A 23,891-nucleotide genomic window follows, 5' to 3' on the forward strand; every position below is an offset into this window, starting at 1 on the left:
AATTGTCCATAGGTATGAATGTGGGTGGGAATGGTTGTTTGTCTACATGTGCCCTGTGATTGGCTGGCCACCAGTCCAGGGTGTACCCCGCCTCTCGCCCGAAGACAGCTGGAATAGGCTCCAGCACCATGAGGATAGAAAATGAATGAATAATATAATAATCGGCAATTGGTTCGTTGAATGAATTATGACAATCAAAGCCTTTGATTTTGAAGCGGCCTTACCTGGGGGCGCTCCATAACTAACAGCGCGCCTCCCGCTCTGTGGACCCTCCTCCGTGCGCTTTATTAGCGCAAGGGGTGTCCGATACTGAGAATGTTGTATCAATTCGATACCAAGTGAGTGCTTGACCAGTATCGTCGGCGCCGATACTTTTTAGTTGGAGATTTACACACTTCTGAATTACCGGGTTTTCACTTTTAATTTGCTGACAGCGATTATAATCACAACAAAACACGAGACAAATATAAATGTAATGGATATATATTACAATCACAGGACAATACTGTATGAGACAATGTAAATAATAATTATTCATTTATTGCCTTTTATGATGGGGAAAAATATGAAAACAAAACAAAAAACTGATTTTGGACAGTTCTTTGACTGAAAATGATCGCTACCCGACAGCGATATCGCTATGATCAACATTAGAATCGATCCACCCAACCCCGAATGTCGCCATGACGTCACTGCTCGCCTCTGCTGCTGTGTTGCTGGACAAGCAGCTGCAGTGAGACGGTGGACGTCTGACAACAACCAGCAGGCGCATGTCAGGGAAGTCACAAAGGCAACATTTCTGTGCTTAAATCGATGAAGTGATTTACTTTTAGCATTATCAGTGCACAACATTTTGTGTGTGTTTTTTTAAAACCCAACCACCTGAAATTATTGATATTGGACGTGTTTAGTCCATGCTTACCGTGACGGCTCGTGTCTTGTGGATTATCCGTGGTGGCTGCCGAGACAGTCGCATGGTTGTGGCCGGAGGAGGGCCCTCTGTGCCGGATGGATGTGCGTGAAGCAGCGGCGGATTCCGACCACTTGTGAAGACTGTCGAAATGATGCCCAGGTCTCGTCGGCAGCGGGCGAACTCCTCTTGAATGTTCGGGCTCTGTCGCCCCAACATAAACCATTTCCTTACACGGCAAACATTTTATTCCTTGAAAACTGGACGCCCCCGGAGCAGTTTATGACGGTAAGAAAGACACATTCACACACTAAATGCTTATTTTTTTGTCATTTTCCCTTACGACCAGCTGACGTTAGCTAGCATGCTTAGCTTAGCTCGGTGCTGTCACTTTGCTCCAAGTTGCTTCACGCGATACTACCATGTCGGATAATTTTTTATACTAATCCAAAACGTCATTCTGATAATGCAGCCTAAACGGCAATAGTATTATTTTTTCTTTTTATCGCTGTATGTCCGTAAATGTCTACGGGGTTGAACGTGTGCTCCATTCAGAAATAGCCGTGGCTAGCTGGCTTGTTTGCTAATGCTGCTAACTGCTGCCCCATTCAGTTCATCGCAATGAGTTCATGGATCTACCAAACGATCAATTATGCGCGTAAATTGACCACATTTAGTCTTATTTATTAATGAATCCATCCCAGCCGTGTCCTTAGTGATCATCAATGAATAACTGAAACACTCAGTTAATAGGTCATTCATTGTAACGTCACAGTGTACAATAAGACCTTTAATGACAGCCCAGTTGGCGTTCAATGGCGCTTGCATGCCTTTAAATATGGCGCACAATTATTGGAGAAGGAGCAAGCGTGCCTGTTTATGCTTGCACGAAATGTTTGCCCCTTAAACTGCAATATGGCGACGGCAGACCATGACACTCAAACTGTGCACATTTTCATTCATTGTCCCAGTTTATGTGAGCGTGAAATGTCCCTGCGCCAGTAAAGCCTGATATGTGCATTGCAGGATGCGGGTGGTTTTTGCTAGCGTGCGCGTCGTTAGCTGCGCACAGAACAGTTGGAATGAAACAGTGGAGGCTGTTCACTGCGAGGTGTTCAGTAATGCAAGTGAAGGCTTCATGAGATGAGGCGTCCTCCTTTTTGTTCGATGACGTAATCCTCTACCATCCGTGCCACATCTTTTGGGTCGCAGTCGGTCCTTCTGGTGCCTGCTGCTGCTGATATCATATATCTGCTCTGGCCCATTTGCTCACCTTGATATCTTGACATATAAGACCCTCTCTCTTAATGCATCTACAAAGCACCTTCACAGGAGACCATTTTTACATCAGGATGAATCCCGAATTGGATTTGAGTTTTGTGAGGGGAGCTCTATATATTGGACAATCCTCTCAGAGATCTGTATTCCTTAAAAACCAGCCACTGTGTGATTGGGGATCATCAGGGATCAGCGAAGGAAGGCGGTATCGACCCCTCCCCCCAATGCTGCTGAACAACTGATGAAATACTGTGTAGAGGACAGCCATTGTTGTTGGTTATGTCTCCATTTATCTTTTTGATGGCTGGATGGTATACACTCACAAAGCAGACACACATATATGTATACAGTATATACAGTGCATGTAAACATAGAGGAAAAAACGCAAAAATGACTGATGAGATTGTCTTGCGTTTTGGAGAGAGTGGTTTACCATTATGAAAAAACGGCATCTTTGTTGTTTTTCTATACTCAACGAACAGCCTTGACTATCCTTGACTGTGCAAGTAAAATAGTGGTTCTCAAATGGTCCTGAACTGGGACTCGCAATCTCCTGACCCACATATATATGTAAGCCGATCATATCTGTTTTTTTTAAGTCAGCTGTGTCATCTTTTGAAATATGAATACACATGAATTTGTGTCCAAAGCGCTTTTCAGATGAATTAATTGAGGTAGTTCAATCAGTAAATGACGAGAAACATTACTGTATTAGTGGTATGTCGGTCATGAACGAACTAGTTCTTTTTTGTGAACGGAACGAACAAGGTCACCACCCCTAAAATACCCCTTCAGTTGCAAACGCTTTTTGATTTTTTCTGATTGGCTGGAGAGTCAGTTCACCGTTCCTTTTGCAGGGCGGGACTATCTGCGTGCTTGCCTGTCTTATCCTATCGTCACGCTCTGTGGGTGGGGTTAGCTGACTCGGTCTTCCCAGTGGGGGGTGGGTTGTAATGCCCGAACGGGGAGCTGAGACGCTTGGATCCGGACGGCTGTCATAATACTTCAGATTTCAAGGTACGTCATCACGTGTTGTTGCGCAGAGTGAACGGACTGACTCGACATGGCTGACTGGGTCCATGCACAAACTAACGACCAATTGACCGAAATGAAGGGAAGGATCTTTTTACTGAATGAACCAGAATGATCTGGTTCACTGAAATGAACGGTTTTGCCCACCACTAAACTGTATGCATAAAAGTAAAGCATAAATTGCATTTATTATCACAATTCAGTTACAGTCATCCCTTGCCACTTTGCAGTTTGAATTTTTGCAGCTTTGCTCTGTCATGTTTCAAAATAAATAAATAATTGGCTTTTGTGGTTGATGGCCTATTATTTGTCCAAAAATATTTATATTCAAGCACATTTGACTTATTCTTGGCCTAAATTCAGCATTTTCAAGCATAAAAATGGCTAAATGAAAGAATATACAAATGCTACGCAGTTTCAACAGCGCATCCTCACCTAATTGTGTTTTATGAAAAATATATTAATAAATGATCGCTGTTTCGTTTTTAAATATGGTCGATTAATTTTATGAAGCAAATTGTATGTATTCATGGCCTAAATTAAGCATTCTTAAAATAAATCACTGAAAACAAAAATATATGCTATTCAAAAGATCTGAAGATCTGAAGTGTAACAGAGTATCTGTTATATGCGCCTGTAAGAAGAGGTGCTTGGAAAATGATGTGTGCGATGTCTGCTAACTAAAGTTGACTGGTGAGATGAGACAATAGCCACCAGGAAGTAAGCTATTCATCCTGTCAATGCTTCTGTATATTATCTTACTTACACTACCACTCAAAAGTTTGGGATCACTTGGAAATGTTTTTGGCCAGTCTGAGATATGGCTTTTTCTTGGCAATCCTGCCATGAAGTCCAGCATCCTGAAGTGGCCGCTTCACTGTTGATACTGACACTGGTGTTTGACGGCGACTATTTAGTGCAGCTGCCAGGTGACGACCTGTGAGGCGTCTTTGTCTTAAACTACACACTCTCAGATATTTGTCTTCTGGCACAGTTGTGCATCATTTTTCTGTCCTTGTTAGACCCAGTTTGTGCTGCTCTCTGAAGGGAGTAGTTAACAGCATGGCAAGAGATTTTTTAGATGGGTTTTCTAATAATCTATTAGCCTTATAAAAGGATGAACTTGAATTAGCAGCCATACCAGGAAATTGATGCAGAGGACTGACAGTTGTTGATAATAGGCCTCTATGCAAAAATGTAGATACTTCTTTGAAAATCATCTGATTCATTTTAATTGTTTGTGAAATAGATAAAAATGTTTGTGAAATGCATGAAAATGTGTTTCTTTGGAAAACAAACACATTTGCAAGTGATCCCAAACTTTTGAGCGGTAGTGTATGGCTGATTTATATTATTCTGTCTATTTTGAATATTATGTCTACTATATTGGGTAATACCAGTGCAAATGTGACTGTAAGGGGGCTATTTCATGTCTATAAGGCACTAATAATGATAAAAATCGGTCGGTCAGTCCGTCCCCGGAGGAAACCCACACATGCACAGGGAGAACATGCAAACTCCACACAGAGATGGTGGGATTGAACTCGGGTGTCCTAGCTGTGAGGTCTGCGTGCTAACCACTTACGCACGGTGCACGGTGGCAGCCTTGTCAATGGACCTTAAATCTCAGAGTTCAACAACAAAGAAAACAAGAAGTCCATGTCTTTCACCCCTTTTCTGTTCACAAATTAGCACAAAAAGCTTGAGATCTTTGGTAAAAACAGGGCTGTATTAAGAAATGAAACAAATAGCTTCATTAATAAAACATATGGACAGCCGTGCAACACTCGCTTGCCTCAGTGTGCTATTCAGGCAGGTCTGTCCATTCGAAACTTGACTGTAAGGAAACAAGTGGGGAACAATGAATTCAGCTTCGAGCTGCACTACATTGTTGATATGACACATGAGTAAATTTACTGGCAAAAGTGCTAATTAGTTGACCAATTAATAATCAGTGTGTCTAGTTGCAGCCTTGCATAAGCATGATACTAATGAACGCCTTTCTCAAATAGATGCCTGGAAATTGAGTAAATAAATGCCGCAGAATTGACAGTATCCAAGGCTGACCTCTTCAGGGGCTTCTCCATTTTTAAAAGCTTGCAGTTTTGTTTTTATGATCTCCAAACCCCGCTTGCTGTGATCTCCCCAAAGGGCGTTCATTTGCTGAATGGTTTTAGATCAAGTTTGAAGATTTGCAAGGCGGAGTAGTACGTGAGACGACATACCTGCATTCTGAGAAAGCTTGATGCCTTGCATGCTTGCTGTGACCCAGCTGCTAAAGATTCGATTGTATGTGGTGATGACCCAGCACACCCAACCTTGTCACGAGATTCGTTGACTGTATAGTGTTTGACAATAAGATAACCCTACTTGTATTTAGTAATTAAACTTGGTGGGATGTTTAACCTGCTTGGCTTTTTACTCACCCATTAACTTCCAGGGGCTTGTCTCTCTATCTTTCCAACTCTCAATAATGGGCAATGAAGTTTTGAATGATTCACTTTTGCCCTGCCATTCTCACTTCCTTTGGATTTTAAACTGTATCCCTTTAGGTGTCAGTAAGAGTTAGTATACTGCTACTGCAAATTAGTTCTTCATTTAGAGCTCACAATTGGGCTAATTTCAGATGGAGCAGTGTTCACCTTTTAGAGCTCTTAATTTTTTGAGTAGGAGGGAAAAAAAGCTCCCTTTGACTGCCACCATCCACTGGGGACAGCCTTGTCAAAGGGCAGCCTGTTCGTGTTTAACCAAGTGGACTCGTTGCCTGTCCATCCAACTGTAACCCTTGGAAAGCTTACAGTCCTGTGTAGGGTTGGGAATCTCTGTATGAGTTATTGATGGGCCCATTTTGGCATGTTTACTTTGAAGTGGCTCTACACTATGTTACTTGATATGTTGTAGTCAGATTGATCCTTGAATGTTGCATGTGGTGTAACTGTAACTACATGAAATGTGGCTTTGTAATGACAACCTCTGGTAACATACTCAGATTACGCTGGTCTTGAGCCAATGTTCTTTCAGTCTGGCCCACCAGCATTGCCTAAATTAAAGCAGACTAACAGCCATCCCTAATTGTTCAGCCAGATGCCTCTGACAGAGTCAGTTTGTCTGTTGCTAGTCTTTTTGTTGGTCTGTTGCTGAGGCACCACAGGCAACACTTAAGTTTTACTTGTATTTAAACCCACACTGCATGTCATTTCAATGTGGCTTCTTTCTTGAATGAATTGAACGTGGCCGGCGGCCTCTTCTCGCCTGAAGTCAGCTGGGATAGGCTCCAGCATACCCCCGCGACTCGAATGAGGATGAGCAGCATAGAAGATGGATGTGGTGGATGAATTGAATGTATAGGTGGAGACAGCAGTAATATGCTGTAAGATAGCTTGCATTGTCTCTAGCTTAGCTTTTCCGCGTATGGTTTTACCATGCAGGACTTGACAATAATCAGTGATATTCCCGTCGTGCAAGTGCACTTTGGCATGCCATCCTGCCAAGAGTTTTTTTAAAAGCGGTTCCTGTTGGGTGTTGGTAAAACACGGACTGCGTAATTCCGGTGGAAATTTGCAAAGCAATCCTTGCAAATCTTGAAATGGACCAATCAGAATCATTTATTTAGACCGCAGTCCGCAGTCCGCGTTTTACCCACACCTCTTCTTGTTCGCGATCAACCAATCAGCGATCGTTTGACTACGAAAACATCCATCATGGCGTCGCTGCCAACATCGTCTAATTCTGAAGGAAACAGCAAAAAGTGATGAACCAGTGCCTCCTAAACAAGTATTTTATTAGCGGCAGCAAATCAAATGATGGCACAGGTGAGTGAATCACATTGCTGTGACAATTTGAAGTGGTCACAATGAAACACCACCGATTAGATCCAATACCAAGTGCTGATTTTGCACAAGCTACAAAATCTAGCGCTTCCATTTCTCTGTGTATTTTTCTCACCTTTGCTTCACAAATTATTGTTTTGACCATTGAGCTTTTTTTCTGGATTAAAAACACTTTACTAGTACACAAATGTGTCTATTCAATAATGTTTCATTGTGGTGCACAACTTATAAATATCACTGCTTACTATGACTACGATGTGTAAGGTAGTATGGTAGTACTCTCATTTCATCTTTATTTGAGATTCTCATGTGATGCCACAAAAAATTACACGTATATCACTATGGCAGTCTTTTCATTTTACATGGGGCAAGTTTGGGCAAGTAGTTCTCACCTTAAGGATTCCCTATGGGCAAGTCATTTTGGTTTTTAATGTAGAGCCCTGCCATGTTTTGTTGCAAAGTAAACATACTGGCTTCCCTGCTGCATTTTCAGTAAATACATATTTTGCAATCCAGTCGCTGTTGTAATCCTAGCTTTTGCCCCCTGCAGAGCGGAGAAAGTATTGCATGGACAACTGAATGGTTTACGATTTTTGGGTCTTATTTGGCTGGCCATATGAAAAGTTCCGGTGGATGAGATGTGTTCTTTCGGTCTTTCTTTCTTTCTGTCTTTCTTTTTTTCTTTCTTTCGTCGCTGGCGTGCTGGAGCCTATCCCAGCTATTTTCGGGCGAGAGGCGGGGTACACCCTGGACTGGTGGCCAGCCAATCACAGGTCACATATAAACCAACAACCATTCCCACCCACATTCAAACCTATGGACAATTTGGAGTGGGCAATTAACCTGGCATGTTTTTGGATTCTTTGGAAGCTTTCTAATCAACTGTTTATTAATGAATTAATTTTACATGTCTGACATAAGATGTGCAGCTTAGGCCTCTGTAGTGTCATCTCAGTGTTATATTAGTATTAGTCATAGTTATAATCAAAGTTTTATTGCTTTGTCAGAGCAAGACCCATATATTGACTTTTAATAATTTCCAATCCCAAATACTTGTGGTAGCTGTGGCTGTGGTCAAAATTATATCTGCACAATCCAACAGTTCCTGGAAGAGAAACTGTGCTGCGCTCTTCATATCATTTATTTACTTTTTTTATCGGATTTTCTTGAGAATCAATCATCTTATGGGTGAATTGTTTCTGTCAGTTTTGTAGTTTACACGGTATGTGAAATTCCACCTTTAAGGGAGCGAATGAGCCTGATTTAAAACATAAAATCTAAGGTGTCAGTATTGGGGATCACATAGCGAATATGTTCACATACGATATACTATAACCAATGTGAATACCATGTGATGGTTATAAAAACATGGCTTCTAGGGTTGTTTACATTGCCTTTAGATTTGGTCTGATATGTTGTTTGCAGTTGTGACCATGTGGTACAGTCTTTAACGGCTCTTAGAAATTTGACTCTCACAGTAGAAGACTGGAATCCAATAATGGTTTCTGTTCCAAAGTCTTGTATTTCGTTCATTCAAACCTAGAGTCACATACCATTCTTGTTGAATTTGCCTTTTGAAAAATAAAAATTTGGGTGGAAATATGTAAATAATTATCAGTATGATCACTTGCCAACTAACAAAATACTCCTGCTATATCAACATGTAAGACGGGTTAGTCTTAATACATTCACAAATAAGAATGCAACTTAATAATGCTGGCAATTACACCGTTTGGAAAGATACACATTTCTGTATGGCACATACAGAAATGTGTATCTTTCATATATATATAAGAACAAAGTAAAGTGCGAAGTATGAAACTCGAATACAAATACAATCAATGAAATTATAAAGTGGGTTCATTCAGCACATCACGCATAAAAGCAGCATGAACGAAACATATACATTTTGAACTATTCAAGGAAGATGGCAAACTCCCCCCTCGCATAACCAATGTTTTCATTGCAAATTGCATATTTACAATCCTAAGGCGAAAACTTGGAAATAATTTCAGACCGCAGACTTACTCAGCTAGCAAGGTTGTTGCTGTGTGGAGCAGGTATTCATTCCTTGGCAGAAATAACGATACCAATATAAACCGAAGACAGTATCGGTAGCTATTATCGGCTATCCTTAATATAATCCTAGTGGATAGTTGCAGCCTCTGAAGGCCATAGTCAGTGAAATTAGGTCAACTCTTCCTCCTTGACACTCTTCCAGGGATATACTGTGTGTCATCATATTATTATCAGTAACTGGATAAGATATGCTGTATGAATTTTTGTGAAGGAGATGAGTCTTCCAAGAAAGCCCAACCCCTACATTACACACCTCAGGTATGCGAGGACAGCTGCCTTCCAATTCTTTACTCAAGAGTTATGCTCCTGTGCTAGTTTTGGCTTGTCTTTTGATCCTTTTATCCTTTATCAACATTTAGCAACACAGGAACATCTACATACTGTACAGTATATGTGACCATGCCGTCCACCCCTTTTTAAAGGTTTTTTTTAATCCTCCTGGTTGTACAACATGATTGGACCATTTGTCAGATTTTTGCCTTCAAAACAGCTGTTATACTAGCCCAGAATACCAAAATAAGGTTGAAGGTCACAGTTGCTTAAGCACAGTGGGTGAAAGAGACAGTCACAGTTTGCCCTCATTGGGCTGTTTTGTCCCCTTCTTGGGGTCACATGCAATAGCCAGGTTACAGATGATTTTTCTTTTTAAACATTATTCTTGTTTTGGTAAGAAGGCTAAAACATTTGTATACTGTAATAAATTGTTTTGTTTTTAAAATATAAAATTTTTCAATCATCTTTTAACCAGTATATGTACAGGCACATGGAATTGTTTACCATAAAGAGATTTACATCCCTACATATTGTAGGGATCATATTTCTATTTACAATGAATTCTGAGTTAACTATGGACAAAATGCAGTCAATTGTGGTTAAATGTTTTAATTGATTGACACCTTTTTATGTATATAATTAGAATAAAACTAATGTAAAATAGAACAATAACACATATGTGAATCAGGTCATGTTGTTGATCTGTTAGCCACAGTGACAGACACAGAGAAGCATAAAGCATAAATTAGCAGATATTGGACCTGCTTCCAATTTGCAGCTGTATTTTGGCTTCTTACCCTATTTATGACACTATTTATGCATCATCCAACACATTGAACCCATTCTGGCTTGGGTTTCTGTGGAAGAGGACGTGTAAAGTGAACATAACCAACCTTTTAATGCCGAAACAGAAAACTGAAACAGAACATTAGATTGGCACATCTGTTTAATTTCATGCTTCTACTCGGCCTCATTATTTTGTGTTTTCAAACCTTGTGGTTGGATTGTCATTGTTGAATCCCAGCCAGCACGGCGGAGTTGCTCAAGACTACTGTGCACGTAAGATGATGTAGTGAACAGAGCTGGAGGCAAAGGATTATATGGACGTGCGTACAGATCCAGGATCTGGTTCCAAGGTGGCTGATGGACTTGCTTCACTGAAGGGTGCATACACTTACAGGAGCATGATTGCTCTGAACAGTACATCTAATAATTCACTTCCTTGTCTCACCTTCAGGTCACAACAGTAAAAGAAGTACTATTTTTGAAACAAAAATAGTCAACTTTGTAGACTTTTCTGTGTCCTCAATAGCTATTCATTCAGTCATTTTCTACCGCTTATCCTCACGAGGGTCGCGGGGGGTGCTGGAGCCTATGCCAGCTGTCTTGGGGTGAGAGGTGGGGTACACCCTGGACTGGTGGCCAGCCAATCCCAGGGCACATAAAACAACCATTCCTACCCATATTCATACCTATGGACAATTTGGAGTGGCCAATTAACCTAGCATGTTTTTGGAATGGGGGAGGAAACCGGAGTACCTGGAAAAAACCCACACATGCAAACTCCAGACAGAGATGGCCGGGGGTGGGATTGAACTCGGGTCTCCTAGCTGTGACGAGCTGTTAACCGCTCGACCACCGTGCAGTCAATAGCTATATTTTTGCTATTTTTATTTATTTTTGCCACAAAGGCAGTTTGGAATGATCGCCCATAGTTGTTGAAAAATGACTGAAAGGGTTGATTTTAAATGATTTTAATGAAACATTGGTGTGTTTATGTTGGCTTATGGTAGTATTAACTTCCATCAGAATATCTCGGGTGTTGTTGCAAAGGCAGACTTTACGGTTATGTCAATGGAAAAAGTAATGGATAAAAACACAAAATCAAACAAAAAAAAGTTTTGCCGAAAAGACAGGTAACTGTACAAGCAGTGGTTGTTTTTGCTTTTGTTGACAACAGGGTATTTTAACTTGAGTCAGCCAGACAGAGGGGATGTTTATTTAAACAGTGGAACCATTTTCGACTCATATAGAGCAGCTACACACAATAACCCGCTCAGAAAACTTTCTAGATCTTCCAGAATCTGCACCTATTCCAGCTGTATTTTCTTTGATTTGTGCCTCCTGCCGAAACTGTCTGTTTTACTTCATTTACACCCACGGCCAGCCTCCGGTCCCGTGCACTGCTCTGTGATTGGTCACACGCCCAAAGTGCTTCTGAACTACCAACAAACCCCACAGTGAGTGGATAGGAGTTGATAATAAATGAATTAAGTCTTTGGAGAGCTAATTGTAAGTGTTTAAGAGTTACTGGCAACTATGATCTAGTTGCTGGCTCCCTGACTTACTGTGTAAGGATCGACCGATACATCGGCTGGCCGATATATCGGGCCGATATTTGCGTTCTTTACTTGAATCGGTGCCGGCCCATACGCGCGTGGGTTCGCTGATGTATTTTTCTGCCGCACAATTTACAGACAGGCATCCGTCGGGCAGCTTTGTGTTGCCGAAGGACCCTGCTACACACGCAGTCGCGGTACCCCGCCCCCACTGGTGTATATAACAAGTGTACGTTTTCAACTTTTAATTATCCTGTAACAGTTAAACTAAGTTGAAATAGGAAACAAAAACGCCTACTGCATGCAATGTATGTGCTTGAGAATATTGCGGCGCTCAAGAGTCTTTTATAGCAGAGACCACATTTTATTTCAGAAGTAAGAGGAAATAGCTTGCTTTTCACACCATACACAGTCCATCACATTTCACTGGGTGACCGCTAGGCATAACAGTTTAAGTCATGGTGTGACAACAACAAATCCCCGAAACATCGCAACGCAACAGACGAATAAAAGCACTCTCACTTGTTGAGCAGAACAAGAATGAACAACTATGCAACTTTAACTCCAAACTGATGAACTATTTACATCGACAGTGCCGCAAAGCACGCTGGGAACCAGGAAGTGCTCCCAGTGACGCTACAATATAGTTTGTCATCTGAAATCCGAGCATGCACGCACACACACACACACACACACTCAGAACGAATTGGAGCAGCCGTGTCTGCTTATCAGAGGTCTTCAGCGTACACAACACAAACTTTAATGATGAGAGAAATGTTTTATATATCATACTAAATTGTGTCCATGTGATGTGTGGGGGGGCAGGGGGGGTTGTCTCACTGCGGAGGAGCAGTCATCACATCGATGTTAGATAAAACTTAAACTACGACAGAAATGTTTTGCACACGGTTGAATATTTATTCATTTTAAAGTTGATAATGCCGTTTAAATTAGATTCCTACTGTGTTCAGCGATTTCAATAAATATTTCTTTAAACTTGAGACCTGTAATATTTGTTATCATTGTCATTTTTTCATGTAAATTGAGGGAGCAAATATCGGCCAAGCAAAATCGGCCATCGGCCATCGGCTAAGGGTGATGGAAAAAAAACATATCGGTCGATCCCTAGTATGAAGTGAGAGTGGTAATGTCAGCACCACTGGTGCGGTGGAGCTCAGGAGAAGCCAGACGTGTGGGCTTGCCTGCAAAAGTGTGCAAATCGCAGCATAATAAAACTTACAAACAATAAATCCTGTACTATGAATTGTATGGCCATAGGGGCGTTGACATGTCACTCATTTACATTTTGAGTTTGAGCTTTACTTTATATATAATATCATTGAACATCAACACTCATGCTCACTCATATTCATTCCTTCTGTTATTGCTGACACGGGTGTCAGCAATAACATGTTTTTGTTCATGTTTTTGTTAGTTTTTAACCTTTTTTTTACAATTAGTGAAATGTGTGTGTGCATACACACTAAAAAGCGTACACTGCCTAGAGTTAAGGTTTTTTTGCTGGCTCAAATGTCAGCGCTTCAGTCCATTGATCTGTTTTCTATGCAGCGTGTCTGACAGCTTGTGTTTTGAACAGCTCACACTGGGAAAGAAAATACACCTGGTATGACTTTGCACTGTCAGGCTGTATTCATGTGTGTATAAAGTGAAACATTTTGTGTGTGTGTGTGTGTGTGTGTGTGTGTGTGTAAAGAAGGAAATAAGCAAAGTGAACAGCAATATCCTGATAGAATCTGTGGATGTGTGTGTGTGATGAGAGTGACAGAACATACTGTATGAGGGGGGAAACAGACAGCCTCACTGCTATTTTGTGGGGCAGGCTATCAGGCCGTAAGGCAGCAGGGAGGGATAATAACAGAAGCTGTTACATTCTTGTGGTTTCTCTGATTTCAGCATGAGGCAGGGGGCCGACTTTGGCTGACTCACAGCAGTTTGTGCTTGCTCTGTCTCAGCCTCAGTGCCAGCAAAAGTGCCAGTTGTGCAAGAGGACAATGCACAACAGCTCTTTGACACTTACCTATAAGAGACACATCATCAGGACAAGGTCTTCTCTGCATATTTAATACTACTTAAGCATTAGCCTCGCAGCTGACTAACCGACTTATTGTTCCGCTTCATCGTTTGAGAAGACAAATTTGTTCCTCGGGCCATTTAAGGGAAAATCTCAGATGTTGTCATGGGGGTTTTTTAAGTCCTTTATCTGAATATTTTTGTGCAGTTTATTTTTACCGGGTTATTGAGTGAGTGTAGCAATACGCAAATCAAATTTCCTGGTGGGATGAGAAGACCTGCCAACATGCACGCTTTTTACACTGCTCTTCTGACACTCCCACAAAGTCCCGCACACGGCAAACATGCTTGTTCTAAATGCTGCAGCAGGGTCAGAGCTGATCGGCGTTTTAAAGCAAGTATCGGCAGATGTCCGATGCTTTTTCACTGATATGGCTCGATACCCATCTGTGGCCAATCGATTGTAGCAACCCTCGTGTAGACCACTCTTCCAGATGGTGTACAGCCCACTTTGGCGAATGCCTTGTCCGTTTTTGGACCAACATTTGCAATAAAAGTGATTATTGCGGCACATCAATTACTTCCAGCTGCAGTAATACTCTTTTATTACCAGGGATCACCTTGCTAACAAGCTAAATAGTCTATGAGTTGTTGTTGCTCAGACAGTTGATGTCACATCACAAAAAGCTTTAAAAACAGGCGTGTCTAAAGTGCGTCTCATGGCTGCTTTTGTTAGTGGTCCCAACACATTGTAGAAATAGAATTTAACAAAACAAAATGAAGAAAAAATTGCCAAAGTCAAGCAAAATACATAATGAAATGAGAAAAGCTGAAATATTGATAATAACCATAACTAGTAGCACATAACTTTTCTGGGTGTTCCTTTGTTGGATTAATCTTGTTTTTCCTGCACAATAACAACTCTATTGTTGAGTTAAATTTGCCTCATTGGCTCATTGCTGCTTGCGTTTCAGTCGTCTTCTGCATGGTCAGATGAATTTTAACAGGCCTGGATCAGCATTCAAATGTCTTGAATCCATTGTGTCAAATTACTTTTAAGAACATACAGTATATTTGAATGCACACTACAGGCACATCAAACCCACATTTGTAATAAGGCCAGTTATACCATATATATATATACCATACACTTCAACTATTTTTCAACTGAACCAATTCAGATTTTAATTGTGCAAATCGCAGGCCTTCATTTCATACCAATATCTACACAATAAGCGATATTAAAAGACTGTTCTCATGGCCAGTCATTGCACTGGCCACAGTCAGACTGTTATTTGAGTCAGAGTTGGGTAAGCTCCTTAAATGCCACGCACTATTTGGTGTCAAAGCTGTGCCAGTACTGAGAAAATAAAGGCTGCACTTCTGAGTCAGGACTTTGGCCTGGTTGAATGATGCCAGCAGAAATAAAGCTTTTCTAAGAATGCCCGGTGCTGGGAGATTTGCATCAGCTGTTTGAGTTAAACAGAATAAGCTGTGCATGCACCTTGTAATTTGCATCCTGCACAACATGTCCAAGAAGGGGGGATTACTCAAGACACAATATATAAATCAGAATAAAAAGAAAATTACAAATCGCTTTCTCTGTCGTCTTTCCGACCAATGGCTAGCACGGAAACGTATGGGGGGTGGTTTTCAGGTGAGCCCACGCTTTCCTGTTTACTAACCACAATGTGTTCTGCCCACCTACATCTTGTCAACTATTTGTACAACCAGTGGTACAAGACACCTTTCCCACACAACTCTGTTGTGTTACATGAACTAACACATTTACTGTAAATAAGCCTTTTACTTATACGCCACTATTTTGTACTGACTCTCTATTTAAATTGAACTAAAAAAATAACTTATCAATGAATCGCGCTTCCGTGGAATTATTTATTTTGCATAGCTATCCTGTTTCTGACAGCTAAAAACACCAAAACCACTGCAGTCTACCAGCAAAGACATGAACAATTTAATGAACTGGATGACGCTGTTGTGAGTGGCTGCAGTGAAATTTCACTCATTTTCAACAAATGTATGGGCAAAAATCAGTTGAGTGCGCATTTAGTGTTTCCATTGTAAAGAGTAACAAAACATCCAACCCAAGCCACCCCGCTTTTGTATTATAGTTTGAAGCTTCAGTGTGTTTTGAAGGGTTGATCATCTGCATTGTACCACCGTGAATAAGTCAGATTCCAAGGCACAAATGTTATGGTTGGGTTAAAGTACGGTTTCCCAGTTACATTAGATTTTGGGGTTACTAGAGGGTACTAGAGTGGTTGTTTCTCAACCCGAAGGTTGCTGGTTCGATCAGTATGTGGAAGTATCCTTGGGTAAGTTACTGAATCCCCATTTGTTCATGATGCTGCGTCACCAGGTGGTTTAACGTGGTAACAGTGCCGAAGCTTTGCCTTCAAGGTGGAAAAGTGCTATCCAAGTGAAAGTCCATCTCCCATTTCAAACCATTTAACAGATCCAAAAAGGAGTAGGAAGAAGCTGATCTTGTTTAATAAAAGATGTCTAAAGATATGGATAATTTATTCTCCTAAGACTCACCCGAAAATAAACATACTTAAACATAGTCAGATGTTATTAAGTTAAGTTCTGAAGATTTAAGTGCTTTGACAAAATAACAAACACGTGAGTAAAGTTCACAGAACTTTCCCCTGAGGATTAGAAAGCTGCTTCCTAGTATTCCTTTGCCAGCGACCTCTTGATATTGTTAGTTCCGACCTAATTGTATTTCTCAGCAAAAGGATTAGACTATCCTCAGATTGAAATAACACAGGTGACAGTTTGTCAAAGTCAGCAGAAATTTGATGAGATTTCTGATTCAGGGCTCGAGTCCAGTGGCCTGAGCAGTAAACCTGTGTAAAAATAAGACTTCTGGGTCATTCTGAGGGTAGAGGGCATTTATAAAGCAACCATGCAGTTCATGCAGAAAAATATTCCACTCACTACTGGGCCCAAGTATATGTATAAGTAAGTAAGAGTCAAATGCATGTACATACAGCTCCTAGTTGTATCCAATAATTCCAATCTTAACCATTCAAAATGACTTTATTGATCATGTTGAAGGCAACTACAGTGGTACAGTCATCCCTTGTTCATTGTGGTTAATTGGTTCCAGCCCCGACTGTGGTGAGTGAATTTCTTAATGTAAATTATAAATGACGAATGGATGGATTTATTGTTGATGTGGATTTCCCGTACAGCCTAACAAGACTGAATTCAATAGTGTTTCTCACCTTCTTTATCAAAGTGCTGGCACTCGCAGACTACATTGGCCCCATGGTGGGCTCAATAAAATAATGCACAAACAATGAGTTAGCAACATGTAGGGTGTTTTGTTTGGGCACATGATTCTGTGGAATGATACAGTACAGAGGACTGGTGTCCTTTGGTGTTACATACCATATTATACGAAAACAGGGACAATTTGGGCAACATTTTTGAAAACTGGGCATTGGGGGTTTGATTTTACCGTTTTATCTTGACTACTATTGTCACTTTGTGATTTAGTATTGGAAAAATGTTATACATGTTATAATGTTACACATTAGACCCACACATATATTTTAGGATACAAACGTCAACACAAATTTCTTTCCCTTGTCTTTGCATTATAACACCAGAAAACAAGTTAATTTCAGATAGCTTACAGTGCTGTCATTGGGATACACCCACTTAGATAATGAAGACCTCTAAAAATTAACCTCTAACAACCTTGTATGGTTTGATATACATGGTGTGATCATGCATTAACACGTACACTGATAATAGCAGTATCTTGCCACATTTTGATGATTTAAAACACTACCGAAACTTTTCCCAAGGCGCATTGATACTAGCTAACTAACACGATTTCTAAGCTTACCGTATTTTCTGGACTATAAGTCACACAAGGCCAAAAAGTCATAATTAGGTAGAAAAAAATATACATAAGTCACACTGGAGTATAAGTCGCATTTTTTGCGGGTAATTTATTTTCCAAACTACTTGACCAATACAGACATTACGTCCTCTTGGAAGACAAATTCTAACAATAAAAGAATAGAGAACAGGCTGAATAGATGTAAGATATGCTAACACAAAGTCGCAGGAACAGCCAACCTATGAAAAAAAGTGGGACTTATGGTCCGGAAAATACGGTATATATGCATAGTTTTGATGACATTTTTAAACAGTGATTTGAGAAATTGTGATCGAGTGAAGTCGTGAAATTTGAAGTGCAAACTGGTGCAAGATTACTGGATGACATTTTTGTTAAAAAATCACCCCCTACAGTCTAAATTGATGTACAATTTCTCCTGTTCTTTGTGGTGTCAACATGCAACATTCGCAAATCTGTAAAGTAATTAGTAGTTTGGTTTGACATATTCGAACATTCTTTCCGCTTCAGTATACATCACATATCACAATTATGTTCCAAAGGAGTAGGAAGAAGCATACCACATTTTGTTCATTTCCCATGCAACATGTTCCTTTTGCCAGTTGTGAATGTGTTATGAATTGTTATGGCAATATAATTGTGCGGTCATTAATAGTTGCAACAGAGTCAGGTTCTAATGTATGACCCCTCCATAGGCTGAATGCATGCATTTTATTCATGTATTTGATGAAGATTATTCCACAGGGTTCTGTGAAGTTCAACTTTGATGTTTGCGTAGCTGTGTAATGCATTTGAAAGAGAAAACGGAAGCGCTAATGCGGGACTTGCTTCAGACAGCGTGTGGCTTGTCTTGTTTTTCCGCATATGTCCACGTGGCTAAATGTGGAGCAGGGCATAGCCAGCTATTTTCTGTGCCACAGTCCAACCACAGCAATGGGTTGCAGCTAACGACAAGAGATTTCACATTGAATTGTGCAGTTGAAATAGCTCACTGGCTTTTTAGTAAAGAACCATAAAAGAAGACATATCCCATGTTGCAGGAAATACTGTTACTGTGTTTTAGCAGGGTCAAAAATGCCGGCTCACGTCCCAGCTGAATTTTGGCAGGGAGACAGGATACACCCTGAACTGGTCCCCAGCCAATCGCAGGGCACATGGAGACAAACCAAATCAAACTATCCACACTCACATTCATACCTATGGGCAATTTCGAGTCTCCATTTAACCTAACATACATGTTATTTTTTTTTATATTTTTTAAAAGGCTTTAAAAAGAAGGGACATATTAAGTGTTTTAGTTATTATTATCACATACTACAGTATTAATTGGCCCTGTACCCTAGAAACCGCCCATGAATGATACGGGAAAAGGCCGAAATGATACTGTGTCAAAGCCCAGGGCAGTGATACTGATAAAATATAGAGTTCAACCATGTCCAGTATCAGCCCCCGTAGTTGTCCACTCAGAGCGCGCAGCTCTGGTATCGTGCCCGTGAAACAACCAATCAGAGAACAGCGCACAAGCGCGAACACACAGCATTTGTTTTGCTGCCGTCTGTGCTCTGTCAACATGTCAGCGGTTGACACTCCCGGCGAAAGACAAATAGGGAAAATAGCAAACAGAATATTAGAAATGGAACGTTTTATCACCATTAATGAGGAGGACACTCTTGAAATGATCGAAAAAACTAAAAATGCAAATACAAGTCGGGCTTAACTTTCTAAACTCCGCGCATGTGACAGGAAATGTCACTGTAACTATAAATATTCCTAGTGCTTTTCCAAAAAACCCAAACTTGATTAATGGAACTTTAATTGTCAGACATTGATAAGATAAGACTGTTGATAAAATATTATTGTTGAAATATTTTTGCAATTATTGTGTTTACACTGTTTAGATATAACACATGTAATAAACTGAAAATTTTCTGGAAACAAAATGGTCTTTTGATTAAATAGTACGTGATAATAAGCTCATGATTAAATAGTATGTGATAATAAGATCATCACATGGTTTGTCTGGTATCAGGCCCAGTATCATACCTGGCCTGATACCAGACAAACCATGTGATAACCTATAAGTATCGACACCTCATCCTTTGTTGTTACATTACGCCTTTTGCTCTACATTTCATTTTTTTGGTTTAACTTTATTTCTACCGTGAGCCACGCACAGTCTTCTATTTTTTTCTGTTCCCAGTGACATTGAAGGCAAAGCACACAGACATGCTGATGAAGCTGTAAAGAACCACCTCAAACATGAAGTGTTTTTATGGCCAAGGGATCTCTTAACCACCTCGTTTTGCTTGATTCATTTGGTTCAAAGCTCCTTTATTCCGTGCATTGGACTTGGAAACTTTTCTTCCACTTCCTGGGGAAATTAAAACAAGTGCTATTGTTGGCTCCCGTGCTTAACAGGAGTTACAGTCTCGCCATTGTTTCAACGTAACCCTCCTGAGTTTCTCTGCTTGGTAATTTCTTCTGCTCTGTGTCATTGTCTATGTGGAAGTTTACAAGTTTAAATGTGACTGTCTGGCGGATGCAGACAAACCCATAGTTCTGTGTATCCAGACTGGTTGCAAGCACCGCATAGGGAGCGTTCAGTTCCTCCACATCGTGTGTTGTTTCACTGTTATATCTTCTTTAAATAGGACATCTATGCACTTTTTAACGTGTTTTCTTAATAATTACCAAAACTCACAGTAGTGTAAGTTCCCACATAGGTATTTCTGTAATTGACCACTTGTGTGTATGAGGCCCAGTTGAAGCAACACTGATGCACTTCCTCTGGGAATCTTAACCGCTATCGTCTCATTTCTATTGTTCCAAAACAATGGAATATGTGGCGCATCTCTTGAATAAATTAGGATATAAAAAGAAATGTATAGGGTAAGTAAAGTTCAGCCATTGAAGGGACGTTTTCTTTTTGTAGTGCAACTTTTCTCCATTTAGAGTGAGGGAGAATAATAGTTCAAAGCTTTCAAAATGTTGTGTTCATAATATACTGCACTGTGAGCCGTGGAGCAGTTGGGATTGTGCTGTGGTCGGTGTGCATGGCAGTGTGCAGCAGTGAGGGTGTTTTATGTATGTATTTATATGAGCGTCTTCCCACAGACAGGAAAATGTTGCAGGGGACTGTCTGTGTTTACGATAAGCTGAAGGGGTGGAAGAGCCCACCAGTGAACAAGACTGCCGGTTTTTGGGGCACACACACGTACACACACACACACACACACACACACACACACACACACACAGAAGCACATTCCTGCCAGTTTGTAAGCTCTGCAGGAAGCAATAATGTTAGCGTGCTTCCGGCACGCCAGAGTCTCTTCTCTGGGGAATGTGGCTATCCTCTGCAGCTCAGCAGAGCAAAAAGAAGACCACAGCAGAGCACAACATTACGAGGAGTTGTTGAGAATAGAATTATTGAACTTTTTTAACAAGTATTTTTATGTGTTTGTTACTTAAATAATTATAACAAATTTATGGATAGAGTAAAATGTGGGGATAAATGAATTCATTATTTTGTAATAAAAATACAAACACATTCATTTGACCCCTTTAGAGGGAAAGACAATACATTGAAAAGTGACTTAACTGAATTAAAATGATCAATTAATCAGTTTAATTGTTTTCAGTCAAACCAGACCACCCTGCTAGCCTGATGTTGACATTCAACTCCAATTTAGCTCCAGAACCCTCCCCTGTATCTCTTCAATATGCCTCACACTTTAAAGTATAAAATGTATAGCTATTCAACTTTAATGAATGATCACTTAAGATGATCGATGAACAGTCCCATTCCAACTGTTCATCAATCATCTTAAATGATGATGCAGAAGTTATATAAGTTTCAAACTTGTACATCTCACAGCAACAAGTGCGTTTAAAGGGCAAAAGTGGAAAATCCTAAAGCTTGTAAAAAAAAAAAAAAAAAGCATTAAGGCAAACGTGTAAAAAAAGGGTGGGTGCATTTTACCTATATGATATTGAATATTTATATTTGGATCACATGTGTTTTCTACAGAATAAAAAAAAATATGCCATTTGACCAAAAATTCCTGACTTTGCTAAATCGCAAATGGGGGGTTATGTACTTTCCCAGTGTGTGATGCATTTGTCTTAAGCCGGACGGCACAAAACTGTTAGGACAGGAAGAGAGCAGTGAGGACGAAACAGCCTGTGGGGACAGTCTGTGTCAGACCTCATCATTTACGTATCCCACTGTGAGCCTCCTTCAGCGTGCTTCAATCGCTGCCTTCCTCTTGTCCCACTGTGCTCTGCTCTCGCAAACTGACAGGCAAAGCTTTCAGTGGCATCACGTGCATGTGTCTGTTTGCATGTCTTTGTGTACACAATGTAGCCCTGTGTGTGCGTCTGGCAAACTGGAAATTTTGATGACACTGAAAGAATGCTCACATTTGCATTTAAATTTCACACCTGCCAACTGTCAACTGCATGTTCAATACAATTTCTGTACATAAATTCATTAAAAACTTGATTTTGCTCAATCTGATATTGACAGGGGATTTGAGTATTGATTATATTGGCCTGCATCTAAAACCTCTCATATTGGCACTCTGATACAAGCTGGCTGTGTGTATTTTTTTGTCAGAAAAAGACATGAACGAGTTCCCCGTGGTGGCACAGAACCAGGGAAGTTTAATACGACCTAACTTATCACACATTTGAAGTTGTGTTACACAGGAAAAACTCACTGGATGACAGGAAGTTATTAGCTGTAACAGAAAAGAGAAGCAGCTTTTCTGTGGTGGTTAAAATTGGGTTTAAAAGCTTAATTGAGCACCTCCAACCTGGATATATTATGTCTAGCCTCCATACCCTACATGCTTAACGAAGCAACAACGTTCCATTTTTCCTCAGACCTTATGCTGCAGATTATTGTTCTCTGTAATATCACTTCATCATGCATTTTCAACATTCTGCACTACAAAATAAAAAAGTGATAAAAGTATGTGTGATTTGGCTGATATCGTATTGATATTGGTAGGATAATATTCAAGGCTGTAATATCTCTATCGAATTGGAATTGAAAAAGGGAAACAATTGGGACACCCTTTGAACTTGCTAGAGAACTAGTTTCAGCGCATGTCTCCCAAGTGGCAGTCCACCAAAGAAAAGGAAAGCCAATGAACATCATAATGCTCAGAGAGTAGAGACGCGGCCACCACTATTAGCCACACTTTTAGTCTCAATCGCTCGACTGCCAGGAGAATCGTTAAGGATGAAGATTATGAATGCTTGACGGGACATGGATTCTGTATCTTAAGTTTAAGTATCTTTCCAGACTAGACTGGGACAGTAATATCATGAAGGTAGACATTTTTGCAGGACAACCACAGGGATAGACGTAAGGGATGGTTTCATTTTCCCTACTGTTCAGGAAAAAAAAGTGTCATGGCACTAAGCCTGGGACGATAATAAATAAATTAATCACCCAGTAAATGTAAATGGATAATTTTTCCGCCATCTAAGCCAGACAAGATAATCAAGAAATCAATTAACCACACCGTAAATAAAAATGAATTCAATCATTTGGCTGACCTGGATAAATTGACAAGACAATGACGTAAAGTAGCACAAAGCATTGGAACTTTTCAGCTACCTTGATTCCCCGAAGTATAACACCTCATTCCGCACCAAATTCATTTTGCTGCATCCAAAACATATACTTTGACCAAACACCCACAAAATGTTACACCTCATTAAATGTAAACTGCGGATTCATCGAGTGTTCCACTGAAAATTTTGTTGACTCTATTGGGTGATTGGATGAAAACATTTTTTCTTGGTTAAAGAGCAATAATAATAAATTCACAAGACAAAAAAAACATTTCAGATTCAGATTACTTTTAAATGAAATTGTATATTAGATATAGTATTTTTTTGAAATGGGGTAAGTGGAACAAAATACTGCCACAAAATAGATAACAAATAAAGATTTCATAAACACTAAATGACAGCTTTTACTTAAGTTGCTCTCTCATTGGTAAACGTTTATTCAATCGTTCAGTTCATGTGTTTGGAACCAGATACAATAGACACAGACATTTATTTTGGAAGCAGACATCAAGGTAACACAACAAAAACCGAAGCCAGTGACACCAATGGTCACATAATAATAAATTGACAAACAAGTAAAATGAGAAAAATCACATTTCTGTGTTGGAGTTGCCGCAATCCACACAATCTACACAACA

The 23,891-nt window shown here is 40.1% G+C and overlaps 1 protein-coding gene across 3 annotated transcripts in view; it reads left to right on the forward strand.

The window, feature by feature from the left end:
* Nucleotides 1-719: 719 nt before the first annotated feature.
* The window catches only part of ptpn4a (protein tyrosine phosphatase non-receptor type 4a), a 69,885-nt gene continuing 46,713 nt past the window's right edge, over nucleotides 720-23,891 (forward strand). For 2 of the 3 annotated variants that reach the window (XR_009131609.2, XM_058081461.2), the window contains exon 1: nucleotides 721-1,198. The gene's annotated coding sequence lies outside the window, so the exon portion shown is untranslated. Of the gene's footprint in view, nucleotides 1,199-23,891 lie in introns of all 3 variants that reach the window. The other variant, XM_058081462.2, reaches the window with a different exon arrangement.

This window comes from Doryrhamphus excisus, linkage group LG12 (assembly GCF_037039965.1).
Source record: "Doryrhamphus excisus strain RoL-2023G ecotype Guam linkage group LG12, RoL_Dexc_Guam_v1.1, whole genome shotgun sequence".
Classification (NCBI taxonomy): Eukaryota; Metazoa; Chordata; class Actinopteri; order Syngnathiformes; family Syngnathidae; genus Doryrhamphus; species Doryrhamphus excisus.